At 41.3% G+C, this 11,227-nt stretch overlaps 1 long non-coding RNA gene across 1 annotated transcript; it reads right to left on the bottom strand.

Moving 5' to 3' along the window:
* Window positions 1–1,512: 1,512 nt before the first annotated feature.
* LOC117202815 (uncharacterized) lies at window positions 1,513–10,811 on the bottom strand. Its single transcript, XR_004485286.2, has 3 exons — window positions 10,515–10,811; window positions 7,338–7,574; window positions 1,513–1,576 (listed from the first exon to the last, which is right to left on the bottom strand). It is a non-coding gene; the product is annotated as an uncharacterized LOC117202815 (long non-coding RNA).
* Between the last annotated feature and the right edge of the window lie 416 nt (window positions 10,812–11,227).

Genomic DNA, 11,227 nt, shown 5'->3' with positions numbered 1-11,227 from the left:
AATTCTTCTTCAGGATTAGGATGAAGGAGAATGCAAAAGGCCTTCACTACCATGGTAACAACAAAATAAATCTACATGAACGAAGAATCATACTTTTCTATTTGGTGAATAGGTTGCAGATGCAAGGAAGCCCTGATTAACTGAATTTCAGGTAGGAATGAGCCCCCCACGGTTGAGCCAAAAGCCCCAGCTGAGGCAACCACCTAGTCTGGTATAGGTAGATAGAAGAGCAGGCCTGCTCTAGAGGAAGACAGTGTGGGCAGGAGGCAGCCAAGATTTACATGGTTGAACAAAAGAAAACAAATATAAACCCCCAGACCCAAGAAGCTGAGCAACTCATAAGCAGAGTGAACATAAAGAAAATCACACCCAGTCACTTTGTAATCAAAATGCTGACAACAAAGTTAAAAAAAAAAATCTAAAAAGGAGCCAGAAGAAAAAAGACATATTATATGCATACAAAATTAAGCTGACATCTCATCGGAAACAATAAGGCCAGAGACAATTTTTAAGTGCTGAAAGAAAAAAAAATGTCTGCAACTTAGAATCTATAAACTACCAAAATATATTATAAAAATTAAGGCAAAATAAAGGCATTTTTTGATAAACAAAAGCTGAGAGTCATCTCTAGCAAATTCATACTATGAGAAATGCTAAACAAGTTCCTTGAGGCTGATAGAAAATAACATCAGATTGAGTAAGTTAACAAGAAAGAAAACACACATTTCAAACATCAGGATTAAAAGGGGGTTATTGTTAGCAATTCTGCAGAGATAAAGGATTAATAAAGGTGAATAAAGGGTTTTTGAACAATTTTATGCTAAAAAGTACTAAGTTAGATAAAAAGGACAAATTCCTTGAAAAACACACTTACCAAAACTGACACAGGAAGAAATAGAGAATCTGAAGATCCTCATGTTGATTTTAAAAATTGACTGTGCAATTAAAAACCTTTTGCAAAGAAAACTTCTGTCAAAGATAGTTTCACTGGTAAATTCTATCCAACCTGCAAGGAAGAAATTATACCAACTATACACAAACTGTTTCAGAGAATAGAGGAGAAAATCATTTCCCAATTTTTAAAACTTTTGGCCAGCCCCAACCCTAAGACCAAAACCAGACAAAGACATTACAAGAAAAGAAAACCACAGACCAATATCCCTTTTGAACATAGACACAAACATCCTTAACAAAATGCTAGCAAACTGAGCCTAGCATTTTTTTTTATGACCAAAAACTAGCGTTTTTTCCCTCAGGAATGTGAGGTTGTTTTATTTAAAAATATTAACATAATTCATCATATTATCAAAATAAAATGGAAAAATCATATGACCATCTCAGTAGATACAGGAAAAGCAGTCTACAAAATTCAGCACCTATTCATAATAAAAACTCTCAGCATGCTAGGAATAAAAGGAAACTTTCTCAACCTGACAGAGGTAATTAAAAAAAAAACCTATATGTAACATCATATATAATGATGAAATATTGGAATTTTCACCTTAATATGGAGAGCAAGGCAACACTGTTCACTCTCATCACTTCTCTTCAACATTGCACTGGAGCTCACTATTCACTGGGACAATAGGGCAAAAAAAAATAGGCATATAAATTGGAAAGAAAATTAAAACTGTCTAGAGCTAATAAGTGAATTCAGCAAGGTCTCAGAATACAAGGTCAATATACAAATATAAATTGTATTTCTATACACTAGCAGCAAAAATTAAAAAATTAAATTTAAAAAATACCATTTGAAAAAATGGGTCAGATTGAGGGATGTTGGAATTATGTTTATGGTGTGTTGGAATCATGCATATGATGGTAGTAATGAATGATCTGAAAATAAAATGAAGAAAGCAATTCCATTACAGTAGCATAAGTAGCATAAAATAGAATAACATACTTAGGAATAAATTTAACCAAGGAGGCAAAAGACTTGCAGGCTGAAAACTACAAAACATTGTTGAAAGAAATTAAAGACCTAAATAAGTGGAAAGACATCTCATTTTCATGTATTGGAAGACTTAATATTGTTAAGATGGCAATACTTCTCAAAAGCAACATATAGATTCAATGCAATTCCTATCAAAATCCCGATGGCATTTTTTTTACAGAAATAGAAACGCAGCCTTATATTCAGATGGAATCTTAAGGTATTCCAAATCACTAAAATAATCTTGAAAAGAACAAAGTTGCTGGACTCACACTTCCTGATTTCAAAACTTACTAAAAACCTATGGTAATCAAAATTGTTGTACTGGCATGAGAACAGATATAACACCAATGAAATGGAGTAGAGAGCCCAGAAATAAACCCTTACATATATGGTCAGTTGATTTTCAACAAGGGTCAAGACACTTTAATGTGGAAAGGACAGGCTTTTTAACAATTAGTGATAGAAAAACTGTATATCCATATGCAAAGGAATGAAGTTGGGCCTTTACCTTACACCATATACAAAAATTAACTCAAAATGGATTAAAGACCTAAACGTAAAAGCCAAAACTATAAAACTCTTAGAAGAAAACATATAGGAAATGTTTCATGATATTGGATTTAGCAGTGATTTATTGGATATGACACCAAAAGCACAGGCAACAACAACAAAAAATAGATAAATTGGACTTCATCAAAATTTTATAAGTTCTGTGCACCAAAGAACACTATCAAGAGAGTAAGTAAAAAGACCACCTACAGAATGGGAGAAAATATTTGCAATTCATATATCTGATAAGGGTCTAGCAATCAGAATATCTAAAGAACTTTATAACTCAACAACAAAAAGACAAAAGCCTAATTTAAAAAATGGGCAAAGGACTTGAACAGACATTTTCCAACAAATATATACAAATGGCCAATGAAAAGATGCTCAACATCATTAGTCACTAGAGCAACGCAAACCAAAACCACAATGAGGTATCACTTCACACCCACTAGGATGGCTAAAAAAAAAAAAAAAGACCAGAAAATAAACAAGTGTTGGGGACAATATGGAAATATTGGAACCCTCATACATTGCTGGTAGGAATATAAATTGTACAGCCACTGTGGAAAACATTTTGATGGTACCTGAAAAAGTTAAACATAGAATTACCAAATGACGCAGCAAGTCTACTCCTAGATATATACCCCAAAGAACTGAAAACTATTCTAACAAAAACTTGTACATGAGTGTTCATAGCAGCACTATTCACACTAGCCATAAGGTGAAACAACCCAAATGTCCACCAACTGATGAATGGATAAATAAAATGTGGTTTATCCACACAATGGAATATATCAGCCATAAAAAGGATTGAAGTACTGATACATGCTACAACATGGGTGAACCTCAAAAACATGCTAAGTGAAAGAAGCCAGATGCAAAAGACCACATATTACATGATTCCATTTGTATACAATATCCAGAATAGGTAAATCTGTAGAGACAGAAAGCAGGACAGTGGTTGCCAGGGGCTTGGGAGAGGTAGAAATGGAGACTGTTAATGGACACAGGTTTCTTCTGGGGGATGATGAAAATGCTCTAAAATTAGATAGTGGTGATGGTTGCACAACAACTGAATTGTACACATTAAAAAGGTTTTTACTCTATGTAAATTATATGTCAAAAAAATTCTATGCAACATAGGACTATACACCAAAAAGTGAATACTGTCACAATACACCTATTAGAATGGCCCAAATCCAGAGCACTGACAACACCAAAAGCTGACAAGGATGAGGAGCAATAGGAACTCTCATTCACGGGGGAGAATGCAGAATGGTACGGCCACTCCCGAAGACAGTTTGACAATTTCTTACAAAACTAAGCGTACTCTTACTATATGATCCAGAAACCACGCTCCTTGGTATTTACCCAAAGGAGTTGAAAACTTACGTCTACACAAAAACCTGCGTATGGATGATAACAGCAGCTCTGTCCATAATTGCCTAGACTTGGAAGCAACCAAGATGACCTTCAGTAGGTAAGAAGATAAATTGTGGCACATTCAGGCAATGGAATATTATTCAGGGCTAAGGTCATATGAGCTAGTAAGCCATACAAAGACATGGAGGAAAATTAAATGCATATTAGTAAGTGAAAGAAGCCAGTCTGGAAAGGCTACCTCATGTGTATGAGTCCAACTATATGACATTCTAGAAGAGGCAAAACTATGGAGACAGTAAAAAGACCAGTAGTTGCCAGGGGTTGGGGGGAGGGGAGAGATGAATAGGCAGAGCACAGAGGATTTTTAGGGCATGAAGATACTCTGTATGATACCATAATGATGGATGCATGTCAAAATACATTTATCTAAACCCTGACATCATACTCAAAATAATTAATTCAAGACGAATAACAAACTTAAATAGAAAAGGGAACCAAAATGCTTTTAGCAGAGAGCATGGGAGAATATCCTCGTGACCTTGAGGTAGGCAAAGATTGCTTAGAACACACAAAATAACCCCATTAACTGTACAAGAAATACAGTGATCAATAAAAGGGCAGCAAAATTAAAATTCAGTTCATCAAAAGATACCATTCAGAGAATGAAAAGGCTGAAGAGCACTGATGACGATCACAGCCTGATTAGCGGCAGAGGGCCTCAGCACTGTTGCTGGCTTCCCACTCACCTGCTTCAGAGGCTTGGAGCTTTGCAAAGTCCTTATCAAGTCCTACCCATCTTTTCTCTCGCTTAGATTGATAGATTGACAGGTTGTGAAGGTTGCATTTGGCCCTGACCAATTCAAGAGCTTTTTTGTCTAACAACAAAGCCTACGCCTCTACTAACATTTCTGCAAACACCAATCGGCCATGGTTTTCTCAACTTCCTTTTTACTATTCAATTGGTAGCCAAGTGGCACGGAAGGCCTTAAAAGTCACATTTTTAACATCGTAATGAAATTGACAGTTCTGAAACTGCCTGCATATTACCTCAGCCTGCTCGGAAGCATCTCTGTAAACTTTATACTGTGAATACTAAAGCACTTCTTATCTGTAGCACCTCGCAAAGCACATTGACATGAAATTTCACATAAGCTCCACAACACACAGGGATTATTACCTTCATTTTCAGATGAGCACATTAAGATTTCTGAGCATTCCTGTTAACCTATCCTTTACCTATCTAGTAAGCAGAGGTGTGGAGTGCAAACCCAGATCCTCTGCCTCCAAATCCAGACTTCTCACCTCCTTGTCAGGCCTGGCCCTGGGACATGGTAGACATAGTCTCAGTCACTAACTCTCCTTCGTCAGCATGGGGGTGAATCTGTGTGCAAACAACATTTGGCAGAATTTACAGAATGGTGATGGAACCAACCAGACAATGTGCCTGTCTCAACATGAGCTTGTGCCCTGTGAGTAGCCAATGTGGAACCGCCGAAGGCTCTGGGCAACTGAAGGTTTTGTTTCATGAAAGTAAGCAGCGCTAGGACCTCCAAGTATGAGCAGACCAGTCAGATTTTGTTTAAACTGGGGATCCTTTGAGCACCAGTTAGCAGTGGAAGGGAAGTGAGCAAACTGCCTAAAGAGACCAACTCAGCAGGCTCTGGGTGTGGGCAGTGCTCAGAAACGAGCTTTAAGATGTTGAAGTCACTCAGTTGCTCTGCAGCTTTTTGATTGGCTGATTGTATTGTGAGCCTTCTAATTGTTGATTCGTTTTGAAATGCCAAAGCCCTTGCTAACAAAACGAAACAGACGGGGAGGATCACTTGACAGAGGACTGGGCACGTAGGGGACTCTGTGGAAGTTGTGCCAGCAGCCCCCTGCCCTAACCCTTTTGGGCCAAGTTTTCTGTCCCAACCCACACAGAGTGGAAGGGTATGAAACCAGGGAGCAGCTGGCAAAGGGGGGAAAATGGGTGCCAAGACTGAGGTGTGAGGAAGCCCAAAAGACTAGATGGCAGGTAAAACAAAACAGGGAGGTGTTCGGATTTTAGCGGCGGGGCAGGACTGCACGACAGGGTTCATGGTGCGTATTTCAGTCTTTCAAAGGCACTTGCCAGCCCGTTGATTTTCCATTCAACCGAGTCTGCCATAAGTTGATTCCATGATGGTGTCCTAATGTGTTCTGTGCCACACATAGGCAAGCCAAGGCACTAGCATTATGTTTGAGATATTTCTTCCGAGAACAAGAAAAGTTTCTCCCCAAATTTCCCCCGGATAACATCTCTCCCCTTCTCAAATCCTCCCATTCCCCATAAAACAACAACAGCACAAGAAATAAATGAGGGATGAAATCAGAGTAACAAGTATTTATAACTTCACAAATTACTCCAAGAAAGAATGGACCAGACTTCACATACGCACAATAATATATGGAATCTTCTTGCTTGGGGTGTACGGCACCTTGCTACTACCGGAAATTACTGCTTCGTTATCACAATTCCTACAAGGTAGAATGTGGTGGAGTCAGCAAAAATGCTTTTATGGGAAGTTTGCAAATAATACTATTTCTTATGGGAGAAATAATTTTGGCAACAATGTCTTCTTTTCAAGTCATACCATGTAACATATTACTTTCTGAATCAGAAATAAGTCAAACCAGAATTTTTAAAAAAATCAATTATTTATTTTTGGCTGCGTTGGGTCTTTGTTGCTGTGCGCGGGCTTTCTCTAGTTGCAGCAAGCGGGGGCTACTCTTCGTTGTGGCGCGTGGGCTTCTCATTGCGGTGGCTTCTCTTATTGCAGAGCACGGGCTCTAGGTGAGCAGGCTCAGTAGTTGTGGCTCACAGGCTCTAGAGCACAGGCTCAGTAGTTGTGGCACACGGGCTTAGTTGCTCCGCGGCATGTGGGATCTTCCCAGACTGGGGCTCAAACCCGTGTCCCCTGCCTTGGCAGGCAGATTCTTAACCTCTGTGCCACCAGGGAAGTCCCCAAACCAGAATTTTTAAATGACATAGTAATAGTGGTTCTTAATTATTATATCTTGAATATTTATATATATTTATATATATTTATATATTTATAGATATTTATAGATATTTAAAATAGCAGTAAAGAAGGTTAAAGTGGGTGAGTTTTCACTTGGTAACTAATGATACTTTATCGTGTCTATAGTTTGAAAGGCAGCATTTAGGATCCACAAGTAAGATTTTCTTCAGTGATATGGGATTCAGCAGTTGCTGCTCTATTGGGGGTTGTAGAATGACTTTTCAAGAAAAGCCGTTTTTTTTTGAAAGCCAACTTTTTCTCTTAGAACAGTTTTAGATTTACAGAAAAGGTGCAAAGATAGTAAAGAGTTCCTACATAGCCCACACCCAGTTTCCCTGATAATTAACTTTTTATGTTACATTTATATACATTTGCTAGAATTAATGAACCAATATTGATACATTGTTATTAACTAAACTCCGTACCTTATTTCAGATTTCCTTAGTTTTTGCTTGATGTCATTTTCTGCTGCAGGATCCCATTTAGGACATCACATTACATTTCATCATTATGTCTCCTTAAGTTCCTCCTGATTATGATGATTTCTCAGACTTTCCTTGTTTTTGATGACCTTGACAGTTTCGAGGAGTACTGGTAAGTTATTTTGTAGAGTGTTGTTCAGGTGGGATTTGTCTGAGGTTTTTCTCATAATTAGAGTGGGCCTGTTGGGTTTTGGAAGGAAGACCACAGAGGTGAAGTGTAATTCTCATCACATCCTATCAAGGTACATGCGAGCAACATGACTTACCACCAGGATGTTAATAGGATGATGTTTTACTTTACTGGGGAAGCAGGGAGCTCGCTGAAGGATGGGCCAGAACCCCAGCCCCCAAGCGTGTGTAGGAGAGGTTGTAGGGGGAGGGGCCTGAGCTCCAGAGCACAGAAACCTGACGAAGCAGGGACCTGTTCCTCTTGGGAAATCCCGGTGGTTTACACTGCCTAGTAATGAGATTGCTTCCAAAGCGGGAAAGCGTGCCCTGTGCCTGGTCCCATCGGGGGCCTGGTGAGTGGATGCCCTTCGATGCTCAGGAAGGGTTTTGACAGTGCTGCAAGGAAGCCCAGGGACCCTCTGTGTCTGCGGGGGGGGGGGGGGGAAGGGGTATGGGGGTTCAGGTGAGAGTAATTTATGAACAAGGATATTTGCTTAGCGGGCAGAGGCTATGTATAAAATGTAAGCCCCCTGAAGGGAGCATCCTAAGTAAATTAAGGCACAAGCATTATACAGATATGGCACAAAACCAGCTGGTAGGAGAAACACGCCTGAGGTTTGAATCCAAGTGTTAGAAGGCGCAGAGCATGGGGACATCCCAGGCTAGGCTGAAAAGTGTTCAGCACGGCTCAGGGCTGCAAGGCTGGAAGGCAGGAGCCAGCTGGGTCTGTAACGAGGCTGTCTGCACAACACACTGGACCTCAGCTGTGTTCCGCTCCCTCTCTCCACCAGGCCTTGGGGATGGAGGTTACATCTCTACTCGTTTCCCCTTGTTCGCATTCCAGGACTCCGCCTGGCATGGGGGCTGGAATTCTTTCAGGCCCAGGGTTTCTACATGAGCTCCTATGTGGAAAGTCGCTGGGCTGCTCCAGGATGTCCTCTGCTGTGCCCCATCCTGTCCTCCTTATCACAGCTGCAGGCGGCCTGAGCCACATTCCTCCTGCCTGAGTCATTGCCCCAGGCCCCAGGCTGCCTTTCCTCCAGCTTGGCCTAGGGGCCAGCCCCTGTGCAGCCCATCTTGTTGCTTGTCCCTTTATTCGTCAAGAATGCTACAGATTTATTTTTATCGCCTGTATGGAATGGCAGCTATTAGCCAAAGAAAAGTTTCCATATGTTAAGTTCTTCCCTTTCCTTTTCAGCATCCTTCTCATCAAGATCTAGCCTATCTCATCCCTACTGGGCCCTACTCCTAATCACAGCATTATCTGTATATTTTTTAACTTAGGTTTCCTTGATGGTTATAATACCATTTGATCAAAAGTCTAAGCTATGTTTTTAGGTTTAGCCCGTGCACGCCCATCCACCCACTGGTGGACTTCTGACCTCCACCTTCCTGCTTGTTGATGTCTTATCCCCTAGAGCACCTTACTAACCCTCCTATGGCAGAAGGCTTCCATTCCCCACATGAATGGATGAATGAATGAAAGGGAACAAACACAATGTTGCCTAATGTCTAAACCAAGTGATTTTGAATTTGTTGAATTAACTGGAAAATTTGACACCAGGTGGATCTTATTTTTCGTAGATAACTGGCAGGCCCCTGGAATCCTGTCATATTCAATTTCAAGTTTAAAATACCTCTAATACATAATTTGGGGCTAAATTTTGTGCTAATTACTTGATTCTAGATAAGCAACAAGACATTATGGTGGTTTTGGAAAAGGTATGGAAGGAAAACTTAAAATTGAAAACATTCTCTTCATGGCCATTGACATTTTTACCCAGAAATTACAGTGAGACTGCCTAGTATCCCCACAGCATAACTTAAGTCAGGGGGTATTTATTCTGAGCACAACCCTCTTACTTTTAAGAATTATTCTCTAAACATTGAATGCCCATTATGTATCACGCAAGATGATTAGTAATTTCTAGTCATTTTTCCCTAAAAGAGGAAATATTCCCTAGTGTACTCACTTCTACTCTCTCCGTGGTTTAGTCATCAAATGTTTACCAAGCTCTACCATGTGCCAGATGCTCTCAGTGCCAGGCTCCCTGCCCTTAAAGGGCTCAGCCTGGCGACCATGCAAGGCATCTAGCATGGAGCCTGTGGACCACCAGAGCTAGCGGGTGTGTGTGTGTGTGTGACAGGGAAGGGACAGGGAAGCTTTCTGGAGGAGGTAACTGCTAAGCTGAGTGCTGAGGGATAAGGGAACTCTCCAAGCTGTAGCAGACAAGGAACGAGCTCGCCACGTTGTGGGAAATGAAATGTTGTGTTGGACACAACTTATTTGAAAGGAGACATTAGGCCAGAAATTTAAATGGGAATTAAGCAGCAGTCTTCCATATCCAGGACATAGCTCTGCGGTAAAACCAGGATGCCAAGTCTCCATCCCTTCATCAGGATCTGCTCCTCAAGAAGTGGTGAGGCTTGGTGAATGAGGATTCCAGAGAAACCAGGGCATATCCTCCCAGACACCTTTCTCCTTCCCGGCAGCCTCATGACCAGCTTGGACCATGACTCCTGTGCAGCCCTGGGCAGACAGCCCAATATCCCTGGGCCTCAGTCTCCTTCATGGTTAAACTTGGAGCAGTGATGCTCCCCAGTTAGGAGCTGTTTCTCTGAGTTCTTGGCCCAGCTCTTGTAAAATGCAGATACTGCTAGGCACCTAAATGAGTTCATGCTGGTCTCAGCATTGTGTATAGGTAACAGGAAGTGTTTGCCCATGGTGAGGGTGTGTGTAGACAGAATGGGGTTGGGCCCTTCCTTACAGAGGGACCTGCGCATGGGGTGGGAGGGAGAGGAAGCAGTGCCTGGCTTAGAGCTTTGCTTCTGGCCCCGCCAGTCCCCGTTTACTCTGATTTAAAAGACAAAACAGAAGCTATAGTTTCTGGAATGATCCTGGGTCACAGACTCTTCAGAAATGGAAGGTACCTCACCGCTCATCACTCCCACCCTTGATTTACTCCAGTCAATTTCTGTTCTTTTCCATTAGATCCAATGACTTAGACGGGAACAAAGCAGTAGTTTAAATAAATATCATATCTGGCAAAGCCATGAAGCATTTTCCGCCTAGTTGTTGGTTCTCACTCAATTACTTGTGAAGCGTGTAAGTCGCGCAAGCCTCACTGCTGGGTGTGGTGATGGCAGTGAAAGGTGGTTTAGAAGAAATGTGTCCACCCAGTCTTCTCCTTTAGAGAAAGTATATTGCTCAGGGTTCTCCAGAGACACAGAACCAGTTGGATGTGTGTATACATGTAGATGTAGAAAGAGAGAGATTCATTTTAGGGAATTGGCTCACGTGATTGTGGGGCTGGCAAGACTGCAGTGTGAAGGGCAGGCCAGCAGGCTGGAGATCCAGGGAAGAGCTGAGGTTGCAGCTGGAGTCCAAAGGCAGCCTGAAGGCAGAATTTCTCTTCCAGGGCCCTCCATCTTTTTCTCTGAAGGCCTTCAACTGACTGGATGAGTCCCACCCATATTATGGAGAGTAAAGTGCTTTACTCAAAGTTCACTGGTTTAAATGTTAATCTCATCTAAAAAATACTCTCACAGTGACTTCTAGACTGCTGTTTGACTAGATATCTGGGCACTGTGGCCACCAGGTTGCACACAGAGTTAACCGCCACGGAACAGTCCTGGCATGGTCATTTCGGCGTTCTCGTGGTACA

This window comes from Orcinus orca, chromosome 15, assembly GCF_937001465.1.
Source record: "Orcinus orca chromosome 15, mOrcOrc1.1, whole genome shotgun sequence".
Lineage (NCBI taxonomy): Eukaryota > Metazoa > Chordata > Mammalia > Artiodactyla > Delphinidae > Orcinus > Orcinus orca.
Note: the sequence above shows the minus strand (reverse complement) of the source record. Positions and strands in the feature narration are given on the sequence as shown.